We start from the raw sequence: 18,038 nt of genomic DNA, 5'->3' as shown, positions 1-18,038 counted from the left end.
GACTGACTGAACATGCCAGTGGCTTCAAGTTACAGAATCTAATTTTGAAAGAATAGCCATTGATGTGTTACTCTAAATAGCAGACCATTCAAGAGATTAAGACTTTACTAGCACTTAAAATAAATGAAAGTGCTTTCCTTTATTTTACAGTTTTCTAATTCCTCCAACATAGGTTTTCATTTTAGCATTTAGGTATTTTAGCAATATCTGGCGTTTTCACTGGCTTCTGCGTTTTAAGTATTTTACTCCTGTGCCCAGTAGGAGTAAGTGTGCTACCTGTTTTATTTATCTGTACAGTCCTTTTTAATAAACGTTTGTTTCATGTCATGCTTTCTTCCTGCAGAGTAATTTCACATCTATTATTTGCTTATGCTACTGAGAAGCAGCCATATCCCGAAAGGTAAAACCCAGCTCTCTAATTTTACAGGATGCAATTAGCCACAATTCTGTTATACCTTTATAGAAACTTTATGGAGATAAATATGGGGAAGGAAATATCCATTCTAATGAGCTTTAGAAAATAGAAAGGAAAAGGAGATAGCAAGACAGGTTTTAACCTAGCCTAACTTCTCAGTCACTTTTCTGGAACACAAACCACTGTGTGCTTAAGCTCCAAGATTTCTGCATCTGCGTAAGAGTCATAGAAACAGCGTCTAATTCTCCAAACCAAATACTTCTGAAACAAACCTATCCTCTGCTACCACTGGCTACTAACACTAGAGAGTCTGCATGCATAAAAATGCCTAATTTGCACTTGCAGGTCTCCAGTTATGAAACTCAAACAGACCCAGAAAAATAACAAGGAAATCATGTCCCTCTGCTGCAGTTCAACCACTGAAAGCTCTGACTGGGGCGTTTATTTCAGTTTGTGACCAATTCACAGAGCTTCAGCTTGAACTAGTTCCCAGTCAATTTAAACTAATTCAAAACAAACCACTCTTAGGTGGGAACAAGTCTTGCTCAGACAGGTTTCAGTTTAAAGAGAGTCATATCCAACACCTTCTGTCAGGCGCTAGATTGCCAAGAGGCCAAAACGCAGATGTATTCTTCACAGTTCTTTACTACTGAGGAACCTCCTGTTTTGTTTTGCTTTCTAAAGTTAAACTGAAAGCAGCAATGATTCCCTCTCTGATTTGAGGTAGGGGATAGCTGTCCTCCAAACAGTCTTTGCCATTAGGAGATTATATCCTCTGCTAGTGCTTGCTGGAAGTTACTTCTCTCAACAAACTGGTGACTGAGGAGCTTATGGGAGCGCTCCCTAACCCAGCTCTGTCAGGAAAGCCCACGTATGATGTACACTGCCAGCAAAGGAGGTAACCTACTACATGGTAATGAAAACAGTTCTGAGAAATAACATACTCCATTGGCATACCTGGATTCAGAGAAGAATGTCTGTCCCAGACCTCACACAGCTCAGAACCTGAGCTTGGTTAAATATAAGCAGCATGATTTTTCTCCATAGGTACTGTTTTCAAACACACATAAACCACAAAACCTAATGACTGCCCTCATCTTCCTTGGTACCATGACAGCCATTCCAAGATAAAATAAATTATTGCGACTTCTGTTCATTTTGTTTACTGCTATCTGAATTGTTCAAACTTTGAAACATCCTGCACTAATCTCTGTTCATCCAGCTGCTCTTTCCAGTTCCTTAATCCTAACCCCAGCTGTAACATTACTTACAACATTAGTCACAAAGCTAACGCACTGACTTATACCTTCCTAAGAACTAACCCTGAAATACTACCTATAACTGACACCAGCTTCCATCATATTTTCCTGCGCTTAGCAAGATCCTGCAGTAAAATGAGCTCCTAAAGCCCTGATCTTCCTAACTGTAATATTTAATGTAGCATTAAAAATCACCTAATACATTTCAAGGAGGGGGGAGCACTGAATCTTGTGCTAGCCTTAAATCCACTCCTTAAAAATTTCTACTATTGTGCTCTTCAGCCTTTACTCTCACTAACCTTACTCTAACTTCCCTCTCTTACCAGAAACCAGTAAAAACCTGAAAGATCAGTGATATCTACTTACTTGTGACCCACTAAAGATCTTCAGTGTCTTGCAGTACGTGAGTTTTTCTACTTATCCTGTCCCACTGCCTAATTCTTTGGTCTTTGCCCTCCTTTAATTGGCACTGTTTTATATGTTTGTCACCGAGACAAAATTGTCCTGACTGTGTAACAATAACTGAATCCAGTAGACCACAGTAGCTCTCACGATGAGGAGGGAAGGAGAATACTGGAAATACAGCCCTTTTTAGCTACAGTCAAAATGGTAATTTGTATGGACAGCTATTTTAAAGATTAACTTTCTGAACAGAAACAGAGCTTTAGAAGGGCTTTTTTTCTGTTTCTGATGGACACAAACTTCTATCACAGCACAGACATTACATGCATGTAGTTATGTAGTTAGAAGAGGTGATTTCTTACATAGGTTTTCTCTTAAGAGGTCTGCAGCATCTCAGGTCTGTTAAGTTTACTACTCTGATCAAGCAGACGGACTGAAGTTGCATTTCCAATGGTTTAAGCTTCAAAATTAATTCCACTTAACATAAACATCATTAAATACATAGTCTCATCGGTGATATAAACCTCATTTAATTCAGCCAAACACAAGTGGTGTCATCTGTGTTGAAGCTCTGAGTAATGGACAAAAACTGCACATTTCTGTGTCCATTTTCATGGAAAACTACTGCCTTCTGCATCCTTATTTCCATCTTTTTTCCCCTAATTTATCTAAAGAGATCCCTAAATAGTCTCTGTTTTTCAGACAGGTATCATCATTCTTTAGTCTGTTTTCATTCATATTTGTAAGAGAATAATAAAAACTAAAAAGTTTGAATCAGTGAGCAAACTTGGTTCTGCCACTGCTTCAAGCAGCTTCTGGTGTTCTTTTGCTCAGCACTCCCTCTCAAACTTTCATATAGAAACACTTAACCCACATTTCTTTCAATGCTTAACTGCCTAGAAAAGTGATAGCACTTAACTAATTTCCTGCTGTTTTAAACCTATTACCTTTTTGATACGTCTTCTATACTTGGATGCTTGCCTCAAAGAAAATGACTGAAATGAACTACTGTATTACTATGTCCAGCTGCTTGTCTTCAAGTGTCCTCCTTTGGAGGATTACCCTGCAAAACAAAGCAAAAAGAATGTTGAGACCAATTAGGCTATCATACTTTCAGAGCACTTTTCCAAAGCTTTAACTGTGATTGATGGAATAACCTCTCATTACACAAAGCTACACAATTCTGTTACTGAAGCCCAAATAGTTTGCTTTAGGTTAACTGCTTGGTGTGTTCTTTTGTTCTTGGGGTTTTTTGTTTGCTTGTTTGTTTTGTTTTTAAAGCTTTACATGTGCTCCATGATCTGCTGGGCCAGAGAGCTAGACGTCTATAGTTCCTTCTGCTTTTACAACACTTCTGGTATTTAAAGTTGGTAATTAATGGTGCCCATTATCCCATCAGCTGGAGTAACACATTTCTCCTTCCCCAGGGACGTGCCTAAAACCCATGCTGTGTCCTGCAGCATGGCTGAGATTTCCCATTAGACCTTCAGTGTTCTCTTTGGCTTTTCCTGACCCTTTTATTTTCTTAGGCTATTCCTTAGCTTGAAATTTTATCTTCATGTTCCCCTTAAGGATTTTGCAACATGATACTATACCAGACCAGGCACATTTAGAGAGTTATATAGACAGAGTGTTCTGAAAGATGGCTTGGAGGAAAAGTAGAGAGAAAAACCAACCAACCAACCATTACCTATGCATCCACCCATCATCTTGTTCACCAAAAGATGCTGAAAATTCCCTTTTCTCCAATAGGAAAAGAAAAGGAATTTTTATGGGGCAGAACGCAGATCACAGGTAACATCCATTAGAAAAGCTTTCAGAAATCAATGTTGTTATTAACAAAACCAAGCCCTTATTACACCGGGAGTTTGGGGGCAGGGTTTGGGCCGGTGGAGGGTTTTGAGGTTAGCAGTAGATACGGGGCCAGTGGGCGCGCTGAGGCAGGTGAGGGGCTCAGAGCTCTTTGGGGGGGGGAGTGCCGAGTTCACTAGTACAACACGACCCTTGCCCGCCCCTGCACCTCCCCAACACCATCGCGGCCCAGCCCGGCCACATCCACCCGTCCAAACGCTCTCGGCCCACCCCGGGTGGCACATCACCGACGCACCAGCTCCCAGACGGCCCACCGGCCCGCAGCGACGGCCGAGCCGCCGCCGGCCCGCCCGCCTCTCCCTGCTGCGAGGGGCGGGGCGGGGCGGACCTCCTCAGCGCGTCGCGGGCGAAGCGCGTCACCGGCCGCCGCGCGCGCCTCCGCTTTCCCGCGCCTCGTCCCCACCGACTGACCGACCGGGCCCCTCTGGAAGCGACCGGCGCCTGACAGAACCCTCCCCAACCGCGGCACCCGCCCCGGGCACCCGGGTGAGTATTGCCAGCAACCCACTGCTACCCTGAACTGCCAAACGGATTGCGAGGTTAGGCAAAGAGCTGTAAGTCAAACCGACCTGCACAAAAGCTACAGGCCTTTTCATACAGTCACGAAGGTATTTAGTTATTCTTACTAGTGCCAGAGGAAATGGGGAAATTAATTACCCTTGGGGGGTATAGGCTTATGCCATTTTGAAACAAAAGAAGTAGATAGACAGTCCCACCCACCCACCTTCTCCAAAAGAAAATAACTGAAGGACATAGGTAAGCTTGGTAAAAGAATGGGAAAACAAACGCGTGCTGTGCGCAGCGCTTGGAACACCCGATCTTTAAAGTCAGGAGAGGATGACCTCTCAAAAGGCATACCTTCTTTGTGCCACAATGTCGCCTGTATGTAAGTAGGCTGCCTCTCCCTGCTAGAATGGCATCCAGTACAGCGAGGACATGGTGAGAAATTTAGGAAACTACAGTATTTACCAGAAACATTTCCAATACATTGAGAAAACCATTCAGGGTGAGGATCAGAGTGTGCAACTAGAATGAATACTCTGCACAAAGGCTTGAGCTGACCAGGGACTCTCAGGGCACAGCACATACTTATTGACTGTGAAGCCTATTTTCAGAGCCTAAGTTCTCATGGTCTGACTGAACATAATTGCTGCTTGTGGAATACCATACAGCACAGAAATACTGAGCTTTAGGTGTAAGCCTAGAGTAAGAGTGAAAGAAAACCATGCAATGAAAACAAGAAGTTACAAGCCATACAGAATTCAGCCACATTCTTCTTGATTTACTGCCTATTTAAGTACAAAAATTGTGGAATTCTCTACTAGTTTATTTTTCCAAAACTGCTGATGCCAGAATGAAATGCATATCAGAAGGATGCAGCACAACTGCTCTGGTTGATAAATTACTGGCGTTCAATGCTGCATAGTTACAGTGCTACATTCCTGCCTAGAATTCATGTCAAAGCAGCATTATAAAGTAGATTATAATTCTGAAACTGGGTATAAGAGATCCTGGTTTGCAGTCAGGAGTTGAAATGCAGCATTCTTGCCGATAACCCATTGCAGAGATTGGCAGCTATAGAGTGGCTTCCACGCTTGTGGGTTAACCCCGGTAGGCAGCTAAGCCCCACGCAGCCAGTCGTTCACCCCCTCACCCCTGCAGGATGGGGGAAAGAATCAGAAGGGTAAAAGTGAGAAAACTTGTGCGTTGAGATAAAGACAGTTTAATAAGTGAAGGAAAGCAGTGTGTGCAAGCAAAGCAAAATAAGGCATTCATTCATTACCTCCCATCAGGAGGGATGATGATGATGTTTAGCCATTTCCAGGAAAGTGGGGCTTTGTCACACGTAACAGTTACTTGGGAAGACAAACGCCATAACCCCACAGAATCGAATCACAGAATGGTTGAGCTCAGAAGGGACCTCCAGAAGTCATCTGATTCAGCCCGCCTGCTCAAGAAGGGCCTAGAGCCAGTTGCCCAGGACCGTATCCAGACAGCTTTTGTATACCTCAAAGGATGGAGACTCCACAAGGTCCCTGGGCAACCTGTTCCAGGGCTCCGTCACCCTCACCCACCCTTCCTCCTCGTTTTCCTGAGCTTTTATTGCTGCGCATAATGCCATATGGTATAGAATATCCCTTTGGCCAGTTTGGGTCAGCTGTCCTGGTTATGTCCCCTCCCAGCTTCTTGTGCAACCCCCAGTCTACTTGCTGGTGGGGGGCAGCGTGAGAAACAGAGAAGGCCTTGACACTGTGCGAGCACTGTTCAGCAATAGCTAAAACATCGGTGTGTTGTCAACACTGTTTTGGTCACAGATCCATACAAGGTGCTATTAAGAAAATCAAATCCACCCCATCCAAAACCAGTGCAATACTACACAGAGGAGTTAGATACCTAGTAAGTGCCATGCTCTGGGCGTGGAAGTACATTTGAACACACAACCTTAAACAAATGCCTGCGGTGTACCAGAGATCAACTATTTTTTAGGTTTACCAGATATCACTTCTCCTCGGTGGATACACTGTCTTTATTTGGTAGCTGACAGATACTCTGCAAGGAAGCAAAGAAAGCAAGAAATTCAAAGTGAAATCAAACAGATTTGAAGTAGTTTCATACGGTTTGATCGATGCCCTGTCACATCAAAACCACCTTTACAAATACACATCTCTGAATACATGCAGTTCTGCCAGGATGTGCATTCTTGAGAAACTATAGTAATAGATAATGCTTGTCAAACAGGAATGAAATTGTAACACAGAAGTTTAACAGTTTCAAAGGGATTCACGGAACATACACAGTAAAATAAACCAAAAAGGAAAATCAAAACACTTTGAAGAAAGCCTTAAAGCTTTCAACAACAGCATATTACTATAGCTTATCTGTACCTTAATTTGGACTTTGAGTGTAGGTCAGCATTTAGCAAGTTACTGAAATCCACATTCATTAATGGCAATGTATGACACAGAGCTGATTGCCAGTCATCTTGGAGATTGAAGTGAAATCCCTGCTGAACTGATTAGTTACATATTCCATTAGAACATCCAGATGGCATACAGTACTGTGAAACACTGTTTTATACTATGAGTAGTAGTGTTCACCTTAGTGTACACCTAAAGTGATATTAGAGCAGGAAGGACCATAGGACTTCCTACTTTCCGTTCCCCAGCCCTAATTGTTATCAGGCTGCTCACCACGCAACAGTGTGAGCAAATCACAGCAGCCTAAGAAAAACACAGATAAAGCTTGTGCTGATAATTGCAAGAAAGCAGACCTCTTTCTGCAGATCTCTTCTGCCACTTTTCCTATTGAACTGTTTTTTAATCTCTACACAATTCACTTTTCAGCTATGTTGTTTTATCTCTAGTCTGTCATCACCTAAAATGATAATGCAGCAAATGGGGGGGAATGAACTATAATGATTAGACATATTTAGACAGTACAGTCTCATAAATGTACCCTCCAGTTTCATGCTTCCCCTTCTGTTCTTGGCTTTATTTTGAAAGCTCAACATTGCCTATCCTTTGAAAGTTGTCTGTCTCCATACTGACACATGCTCCTCTCAGATTCTCAGCTGCAATCACATTTCCATTTCTTGCAACATTCCTTTCTTACCTTCTGCTTTGAAGACAATGCCTATTCCAGAACAATTTCTTAAAGCAGACAGGGTTACACAGAGAAAATGGTCAAATTATAATGAGCTTGCAGAACTGCGAATGCAAACTAGGATCCACACACATCACACGAATAAATCACAACCTAAGGTATTACTTTTCAGTTTACCCAGCTAAGCCATGATTTTAGATCTGGCTGCATTACACATAGGCTTTTCTAGCAAGTGATTTTTACCAGGATGGTCATAGTCCCTTAAGTTAGATTCTCCTAGTCTTCCACACATTCAAGACAGTTTTGAACATGGTGCGCATGGTCCCACCATGGCCACTTGAGTTCTTCTCCAACTGCTACCTTCGAGCACTGTAACAGAAATGAAATTGCAGTCCACAACTCCTAAGAAGCCACCTTACACACACCCCTCATCCAGATCTGTTAAAAGTCACAACCAGAACCAACCCAAGACAACGCACAGTCCAGGTTTAAAGAAAACAAATAGAAGTTGTGCTGTAAGTAAAGGACCTAACAAAATGTAATGCCATCACCTCCTCTAATCCACTACTCTCGCTAGGCACCTCCCACATTCCATATTATATCCCCAGTCTACCAGCATATCCTCTAACCCTGCTCTGCAACAACGTCTACAGAAAAGGAGACAAAAGTGAGTTTTGTGTTAGCCAAAACACAGTAAAGATGCAACTGAAATCAGTAATCAAGTTCAAGATGGTTAAGACACAGGAACGAGAGGTCAATGATGTGGCTTAAGAAATGATGAGGTAGTGCCAAGCTTGTGGGGAAACATTAGGCAAAACAGAGACACGGTCAACATGATTTCAGTGGGTTTCAACTACAAAACATACAGGAACAACTACAAAAGTATCTGTAGATTTTCTAATACTGAAATCCTTAAAAGAGATTCACTAGGCTGCAACTGCCAAAGTCTATAAACAACGTATTTTGTAAATACATCCAAACTTCTGTCATGAGATATAACCTCCCCCATATCCCTCACCTCCAAAAAACCCTTACCATGAATTTGTTTTCACCTTTAGACAGCATATCTGTGACAAAGTAGATTTTTTCCCTAGTTGTTCTACAACTTGATGCAATAGCTTTGGCTAGGAATGGTGATAACACAATAAAAACAACAGAGTAATTTACAAATCATGAGTATCCTACTTGTTCAGGAATGACTTGCATTAGCACTGTACCTCACTGTTTCTACATGAAATCTGAACACAGAAATATGCTGTGACAATATTGAGAAAAGCTAACAATTTTAACTGTGAAAACGTAATAAAATATTCCACTGATACCTATGTCATCAGATAACTTTCATTAGAAATGACAAAACTTGTTTCTTAGTTTAAGTGTTGAGCTTTCAAAATCATGACTCTATAGGAAAAAAAAAAAAAAAAAAAAATCACTAAATATGCAAAATGTCATGGGTATTTTCCCAGAGTTATCCCAGAAGTGTTACAAACCACAGTAGGATATTTGTTTCTCCTCCAAAGGGTTACAAACACATAAAGAGATACTGAGTTTATCTTTAATCACTGCTTTATTCAGCTGGTTCTTACAATTAGAGCTTGTTAAAGTAAAACAAATTATTGGAGGGGGATGAGGAGAAAAGTAAAGGGAGGGAAGGATAAGAGTAAGCAACTAAATGTTTCTGCAAGGACATCATAACATAAAATACATAGACATGAGAAGTGGTTTTAACTCCTTAAACAAAACATGTTGATCAAAGAGAACAGGTCACTATTACAGTAACAGAGAGAGATGCAAGAATCTGCAATACATGTCTGAGATTGCATATCTTCTGCTGAATTTCAAAATGTGCACCATTCTGGTAGTAAGGCATAGTAGTACTTCACAGTAACGCAAAGACACATACCTGTTCGTATGATTCTGTTGTGAAATTTGGACGAGTTAGGAGCTAATCCTTATCCCCTGGCTTGACTCTGTGCCTAGGAAATTAAAGAAGCAAAGAAAATACCTCAGGGCGAACTTTAACAACCAGTTAAAGCTAAGCTTTCTGTCTAAACTCTAGTACTGGTCACTAACAGAAACTATACTAACACTGACAGACATTCATCTAACCTGTTCTATAAATGTGTTTTTCTAGTAGAAAATACTCAGTGACTAAGACATCTGCGGAAAAACTGATCTTTAAGTAAGAGAACACTGCTCTTCCATCACAGATGACTTGGCATCACCCTTCATCTCAGAAAGTACCCGAGAACTTCCTGCTGTACTCTATAGCAATGAATGCTGCAAAGGTAAAACAAAGAGAACAATTTATACTTTGCAATATACTATTTGGGGTGGGGGTGGGGAGAGGAGGAGGAAGCAATGAAGTTTGTGGGAGCTTTGTCACCAAACCAACCAGCCCAGTTAATTCTAAAACAGACAGCAGGGATTTGACGTAAACTGTCTCTCCAGAAGAACATCACATATTAAAACAGTCATAATAGCGATTTCCAAGTCATATGCATACCAGTAAGTTCTACATCTTATTAGCCTGAAATAAACACGAAAATGCCACAGAACACCAGTCTCGTCTAAAACTGCCACAAACTGTAGCAATACAGTTTGGGTCCAGTTTCTTTAACTCTACCAGTACAATTTCCTATAGAAAGAGGGAGGATTAGTCATTCAATACGTCAGCCATTCAGTTGCCCTCACTGCCTCACGTCCTCATTGAAAACTTTCTAATGAGCATTTTCAGCATTTCTTCCCTCAGGATTCTTTTCTCAAAAATCTTCAAAATATCAGCATGAAATATCAGCCAAAACTGTTGTTAAGTGCTGCATCTTAAAGCTGTAGTCAACTAAATGCGTATCAGAAATAACAATACAATTTGTATTACTGTTAGGTCACAAATAAAGCTCCCCTTTCTCAGCACAAAGAGCTTAGAAAACAACATTTCACAATCGCAAAGCAATGGCAAAACTCTCAGCTGCAAGTTTGGCAGGTCTTAGACGATGGCTTCATTGCATATTCTTTTCCCTTTATCTAAAAAGCTGCTAAGAGCCAAGAGTAACGTTACCATATAACAAACTGATTTATATTTACATAGTACTTCAAAAATGCAGAAGGTATTTGACAAAACTCAGTCCATGAGCAGTTGTCAGGAAAATGTCCATCACCCAGGGCCACAGGTGACCTGCAGAGCCAAAAGCCAAACGGAAGCTCACAAGCCAGTCAAACACAGCTCCCGAAACATCTACGCAGAGAGCTGTAGAAGACATGGACTGCCAGGGCTCTGCTCAACTGCTGAGGGGAAGAGGTCAGATGAAATTATGGTGCACTGCCTGCCCAACAAGCTGCCACATTTGCCTTGTCTCTTGCCCCAGAACCATTGACAGGAATCACTGGCAACAGCACAGTGGCCTGGAAGCACCACACGTTCACTGACAGCCTGATCCAGCCAGTCTAAGCCCTGTATACCAGGGTTCTGGATATGAGACAAGAAATCACTTTTTTTTCAGGTGAACGTAGTGGAACTGGGGACAAAAAGAAAAACATATTGCACTGAAACCGTTCTTAAAGTTCAGCACTTTCTGGTGGCTGTGAAACAAGATCTGAACACAATGCCAGGACCAGACCCGTGGGCAAGGCATGCACTAACAACATGCAGAAAACCTGGATGGAGCACCTGCATTATGTCGTATTTATTTCCACAATGAAAAAGTTTTCACACATGCAAAGGTGAAGATGCATACCAGATACGGGGCTCAGAGATGAGCAGTGAGAAGACAATCGTTGTGTAACATTTCTCACTCAATAGTAGGCAGTTTGCTCAGGTCACATATTCTGTGATTTTACAATTAATGCAGAAACTCTAGAGCTGGCCCCACACAGAACTAAGTCAGATAGATGAGGATTTAGTAGTTCATTTGCAGTTTCTAGCAAACATACCTATAGTTTTTCCAAGACCAGCTGTCCTGGTTTTGGCTGGGACAGAGTTAACTCTCTTCTTAGTAGCTGGTACAGTGCTGTGTTTTGGATTTAGTGTGAGAATAATGTTGATAACACTCTGATGTTTTAGTTGTTGCTGAGTAGCGCTTATCTTCAGCCAAGGACTTTTCAGTTCCCCATGCTCTGCCAGCAAGCAGGTGTGCAAGAAGCTGGGAGGGAGCATGGCCAGGGCAGCTGACCTGAACTAGCCAAAGGGGTATTCCATACCATGGAATGTCATGCCCAGTATATAAACAGGGGGGAGTTGGCCGGGAGGGGCGGATCACGGCTCTGGCATCTGTCAGCGAGTGGTGAGCAACTGCGTTGTGCATCACTGGGGGTTTTTTCCCCCCTTCTTTTTTTTGTTATATTCCTTTTCATTACTATTATTATTATATTTCATTATTATTGTTGTGTCGTGGTTTAACCCCAGCCAGCAACTAACCCCCAGTGGGGTAGGGAGGAGGAAAGAAAAAAAAAAGTAAAACTCATGGGTTGAGATAAGAACAGTTTAATAACTAAAGTAAAAATAAAATACACTACTAACTAAGAAGAATAATAATTGTAATGAAAAGGAATACAACAACAACAACACAACACCCAAGAAAAGACAAGTGATGCACAATGCAATTGCTCACCACCTGCTGATCGATGCCAGAGCCGTGATCCGCCCCTCCCGGCCAACTCCCCCCTGTTTATATACTAGGCATGACGTTCCATGGTATGGAATACCCCTTTGGCTAGTTCAGGTCAGCTGCCCTGGCCGTGCTCCCTCCCAGCTTCTTGCACACCTGCTTGCTGGCAGAGCATGGGGAACTGAAAAGTCCTTGGCTGAAGATAAGCGCTACTTAGCAACAACTAAAACATCAGCGTGTTATCAACATTATTCTCACACTAAATCCAAAACACAGCACTGTACCAGCTACTAAGAAGAGAGTTAACTCTGTCCCAGCTGAAATCAGGACATATTGTTAGTATTATATTTCACTTTAGTTATTAAACTCTTCTTATCTCAGCCCATGAGTTCTACTTTCTTTCCCGATTCTCCTCCCCATCCCACTGGGAGCGGGGGAGTGAGGGAGCGGCTGTGTGGTGCCTGGCTGCTGACTGGGGTTAAACCATGACAGCAGCACAGTGGAATAACCACTTGGCAAGCAGCATTCATACTAGTAAGTAGTTGAGCGAGAGGCACACACACTGAATAACATTCTTAAGTTTAGATATTGCAAAAGCCTCATCTTGCATGCAGCACATAAGAAAACCACCTTGGGGCACCTCTGTAGCATTTTGGTCAGAGTGCAGGCCATTTCAGAAATGGATCATCAAGGAACACAATGCAATCTTGTTAAAGCAATCCTCCATAAGCCAACTGAGACGTGATTTAGAAATTCCTTCAAGGTGGAGATTAAGCCTACTGAATTCTGAATCCAATGACACAAAACCTGTGTTGCTGGAAAAAAAGCATAAAGCACACAAAAAGAATGAGGCCTAACTAAATTGGCCTCTGCAACCTCAGATAACATCCTGCTGTCTACAGGAGTCATTAGAAAAGCTAAGCACTGGCACCCAAGAAAGCCTACTTCAGCCCTGTTTGCTGACGATGGGTCGGCTTGTGCTCGTTATTCCTTAGAGTTACAAGAAGGAAAAAAAAGAAAATAATCATGTTACCCGAGGACCAAAATTTGGACAGTAAGTTTCCCATACTACAAAGATGATCCAAGTAAACACACATAATAAAACAGCAACTTCAAAGTCAAACACAAAAGAAGATATTTTATGCAGAGCCTGGTCAATACCTTATGGTAGAAGTCAGAACACATACAGAATCATCTAATAAAGCCGTAAGACTTTAACAGACCTTTCACCTCTATTACAGAATCTATGTTACTCTGGAAACATCTTATTGTAGAAATGTACATAAAGCACTCTCTGCACTAACTTTACATTTTTAATTCCTCAAAACCTCAGTATAACTGCTAACAGTATCACTGTGAGGTACACAGCTTGACAAAAGAAACACTATTTGGAGTTTGAATTGAGGACCCAAAGTCAGTGCAGTGTATGACATACACTCACCTTCTAAAGTCTTAATTCCTTCCTTCACAAAGTTCCTGGCAGTTTGTAAGAAGAAACAGGAAAATTCTCATAACACTGAAAGGAATTTTAGAATTCACTGTCACCCGCTTGGCTCTTCAAGATCAAGGCTAAAGTAATTTTTGACATTTGCCTTCCACTTGGCAGACACATTTTCAACCTGTAATTTCAGTCAACAGAAATGGCCACTGGAGGCTTGGCATGCACAGTTTTAGTGTTAATAGAACTATATACGGATACGTAATCGTTTAAAAAACCCCAAACACCACAAAACATCTCATTCAACAGACTTTGGACAACAGAGATCTAATTGGCTGCATGCTAAGGTCTACTTTCACCATAATCAGTTTTTGGATGAACTTACGGTCACAGCAGCAGCAGAAGCATCTTTAGATAAGTACCAGCTTGCAGCCTACAGTAGAGCAAAGCAGTCCAAACTCCAGTTTGGATGGAGAGTGCATCATAAGCACAACACTCCAATGAATAGTTGAACTTTTTTCGCCATTAAAGTTGTGTGATTAGATTACTCTTCACAATTCTGCTGGAAAAGACCAACATTTCAAGTGGAAGGCAAGTAAAACATTTTATTCCATCATCTAAGTGTAATATTTTATTCCATTATCTGTCCAGTACCTCACAGCACCAACAATGATCAGCCTGGAAACCATCACACCTTCCTGCCCTCCAACTCCAAAATCCCACAGTTACAGCTTCACCACCACCCTTACAGACTTTGAATCCACTTTGTCCCACCATAAACCTCACCCTCACGTTACCACAAAACTGACAGGTCTCAAATCATCATGTAATAGTGGCAATCCCTCCTATTATCTTCTACCAAACTCCAGATCAAGAGAGGCATCTTTCACTGTCCTGAGACACGCACCCAAACTTCACATGCTGCATGCAACCCCGATTTCTCAAGCACAATCTCAGGCCATTATGTATCTTCAAACTTTGAACAAATCTTCCAAACACTTGCAAACCATTGTGGTCCTCATAAAAGTAGTTCTATTCTCTATACCAACACTTTACTCTGCTTTGTTTCTAAGCATAAATTAATTTTTCATTCTCTCTATTCAGCCAAACCTGTTCTTAGCAACCAGTATCATAGCCCTCTTTGCTCCCAAGGGATCCATTTCTATTGCTGCTGCCTTTGATGCGCCTGCAACCCCCATGTCTGCAGGCTGAACTCTTTTCTGTTGGGAATTCTCTAGACAAGGGACAGAAACTGGAACAAGCCTTGGACCTTCTTACAGCACCTTCCTGAACAGCCCTGGATTTCTTTCTGCTTCAGGGCCCCTTTGCTCTTCTGAGAAACACACCATGGAATACCATTATTCCTGGCCCAGTCTCCCACCATACATCTACAGGCTCCTACTCTGCCTTTCCGCTTCTACTACTCTCAGTCTTTCATGGCTCTCTTTTTGACCAGCTCCTCTCTCCTTCCCCTCTCAGCTTGCACACATGAACTCACCACTTTACTTCTCTACTGCAAAGTCCATATTGGGCAACTCTGTACCCCTTTCTTTCAGTGAATTTCACATCTGGTGTCTCAGTTTGGGCACTGCAGCATAAGCCGAAATTCTTTCTTCTCACAGTCTCCAGTCTCCCAGTTTCTGTTCATAATTCCATCAAACAAACAGGGCAAAAAAGGTTGTACCCAATGCCACTAACTCCCATCAGGAACTTGACTGATGGACTTCCATCATCCTGACAAAGCTGCAGAAACAAACAAGCGAAACATACCCTTCTTTACTCCAGTTGTACTAAAGAAATCTTCAGAAGACAAAACAGGCTGATGAGATTCTTTTCTGAAGTCTTATTACAAATCACAGCAGAAGACTGAGGACAGCATTGCACATCAGGAGAAAGCTACATGGACCAAGCTGGAAAACTAGCTGCCATAACTACTTACACTAAAGTGAGTGGTATGGTCAAAACTCAACATGCCAGACGTCAACATCCAGACTTTCTTTTCTCACAGAAGATATTCATATGTTACTGATATAATTCAAAGTATTTTCCTATACAGGTAGTTTTGAGACTTTTGCTGAGCTTCCTGCTCTCTGCTTTCTACTTGCCATAGAATCCCTGCCTATAAGGGAATCCCTGCCTATAAGGGAATCCCTGCCTATAAGGGAATCCCTGCCTATAAGGGAATCCCTGCCTATAAGGGAATCCCTGCCTATAAGGGAATCCCTGCCTATAAGGGAATCCCTGCCTATAAGGGAATCCCTGCCTATAAGGGAATCCCTGCCTATAAGGGAATCCCTGCCTATAAGGGAATCCCTGCCTATAAGGGAATCCCTGCCTATAAGGGAATCCCTGCTATAAGGAATCCCTGCCTATAAGGGAATCCCTGCCTATAAGGGAATCATGACATCAGTCTCTCCAGAGACAACAGCAAACGTTTCCGAAAGCAAGCAGGTTACGTTGCAAAGTACACAGAAAAACAGCTATTGAGAACTACATGCAAATTAAAGAAAACCCACCTTTTCCAACTTGCATAGTTTTTCAGTGGACCAAAGATTGTCTATCTTCTCAGGTATTTTAGTACCTACTCCACCCTAAATATCAGAGGGGGGGGGTGGGAACCAGCATACAACTTAACTTCATGGTCACTTGTAGATTCTTGTAGCTACAAAAAAATAAAACACAGAATTCAGAGTTCATGAAAAACTATGACTATTTACTGAGATGCCAACCAAGTATTGGACAATAAGGGAAAGCCGGTGCTCCAGGGTACCATAAGAGGAGCGTAAGACAATGTAAACCCAGGTCTGCATTAAGAGTTCCCTGGAAGCATTTGTTTTGAACCTTACTAGTAAAGTTCACTGAATTACGTGAGCAGAGCAGTAACAAAGCGCTGCTCCGACAGAAACCCGTTACATCCAGCGGAGCGCCCCAGCCAGACGGACCAGGCAGCCCCAGTTCCCGCGGCAAGACCCCCCCCACTGCAGCCCCAGTTCCCGCGGCAAGACCCCCCCCACTGCAGCCCCAGTTCCCGCGGCAAGACCCCCCCCACTGCAGCCCCAGTTCCCGCGGCAAGACCCCCCCCACTGCAGCCCCAGTTCCCGCGCAAGACCCCCCCCACTGCAGCCCCAGTTCCCGCGGCAAGACCCCCCCCACTGCAGCCCCAGTTCCCGCGGCAAGACCCCCCCCACTGCAGCCCCAGTTCCCGCGGCAAGACCCCCCCCACTGCAGCCCCAGTTCCCGCGGCAAGACCCCCCCCACTGCAGCCCCAGTTCCCGCGGCAAGACCCCCCCCCACTGCAGCCCCAGTTCCCGCGGCAAGACCCCCCCCACTGCAGCCCCAGTTCCCGCGGCAAGACCCCCCCCACTGCAGCCCCAGTTCCCGCGGCAAGACCCCCCCACTGCAGCCCCAGTTCCCGCGGCAAGACCCCCCCCACTGCAGCCCCAGTTCCCGCGGCAAGACCCCCCCCACTGCAGCCCCAGTTCCCGCGGCAAGACCCCCCCACTGCAGCCCCAGTTCCCGCGGCAAGACCCCCCCCACTGCAGCCCCAGTTCCCGCGGCAAGACCCCCCCCACTGCAGCCCCAGTTCCCGCGGCAAGACCCCCCCCACTGCAGCCCCAGTTCCCGCGGCAAGACCCCCCCCCCACTGCAGCCCCAGTTCCCGCGGCAAGACCCCCCCCACTGCAGCCCCAGTTCCCGCGGCAAGACCCCCCCCACTGCAGCCCCAGTTCCCGCGGCAAGACCCCCCCCCACTGCAGCCCCAGTTCCCGCGGCAAGACCCCCCCCACTGCAGCCCCAGTTCCCGCGGCAAGACCCCCCCCACTGCAGCCCCAGTTCCCGCGGCAAGACCCCCCCACTGCAGCCCCAGTTCCCGCGGCAAGACCCCCCCCACTGCAGCCCCAGTTCCCGCGGCAAGACCCCCCCACTGCAGCCCCAGTTCCCGCGGCAAGACCCCCCCCACTGCAGCCCCAGTTCCCGCGGCAAGACCCCCCCCACTGCGCTCCCCAGGCGCCACTCCTGCCCAAGGCACCGCGCAGCGACGCCGTCGCCGGGAAAGACGAGCGCCGCGGGCCCGGCACGGAGGCGGCCGCTCCCGCGCTGCTCCGCCCCTCCCGAGGGCTCCGCAGCTACCGCGCCGCGGCCCGCCCTCGAGGGAACCTCCCGCCACCGCGGCGCAGCCGCAGCCGCAGCCACCAGCCCCACTCGGCTCCTGCCGGGTTACCGAAGCGCCATCGAGGCTGCTCATCTGCAGAACGGCACCAGCGTGCACCTCAACTGGGCAGCGGCGGCAGCGGCGGCAGCGGCGGCCCCGGGCTGGGCGGGGCGGGGCGGCCCTGTACGCGCTGCACTTGCCGCTGGCCCGGTTCAGGTCGCGCTCGTAGCTCGCCAGCTCTAGGAGAAAAAACAGCGACGGGGCAGCCGCACCGGGCCCAGCCACCGCTGAGCAG

The 18,038-nt window shown here is 44.7% G+C and overlaps 1 long non-coding RNA gene across 4 annotated transcripts; it reads right to left on the bottom strand.

Moving 5' to 3' along the window:
- Positions 1-6,038: 6,038 nt before the first annotated feature.
- On the bottom strand, positions 6,039-17,901 carry LOC127019834 (uncharacterized). 4 transcript variants are annotated; one of them, XR_007766984.1, is made up of 7 exons: positions 17,813-17,901; positions 16,110-16,255; positions 15,092-15,336; positions 13,979-14,155; positions 13,597-13,671; positions 9,455-9,527; positions 6,039-7,920 (listed from the first exon to the last, which is right to left on the bottom strand). It is a non-coding gene; the product is annotated as an uncharacterized LOC127019834 (long non-coding RNA). The 4 variants fall into 4 exon arrangements; XR_007766986.1 differs by lacking the exon at positions 17,813-17,901 and adding an exon at positions 16,440-16,498; XR_007766983.1 differs by lacking the exon at positions 17,813-17,901 and having other exon boundaries at positions 16,110-16,467.
- Positions 17,902-18,038: the final 137 nt, after the last annotated feature.

The sequence above is a fragment of the Gymnogyps californianus genome, chromosome 9 (assembly GCF_018139145.2).
Source record: "Gymnogyps californianus isolate 813 chromosome 9, ASM1813914v2, whole genome shotgun sequence".
Taxonomy (NCBI): Eukaryota; Metazoa; Chordata; class Aves; order Accipitriformes; family Cathartidae; genus Gymnogyps; species Gymnogyps californianus.
This window is presented reverse-complemented; position numbering and strand designations above follow the sequence as displayed.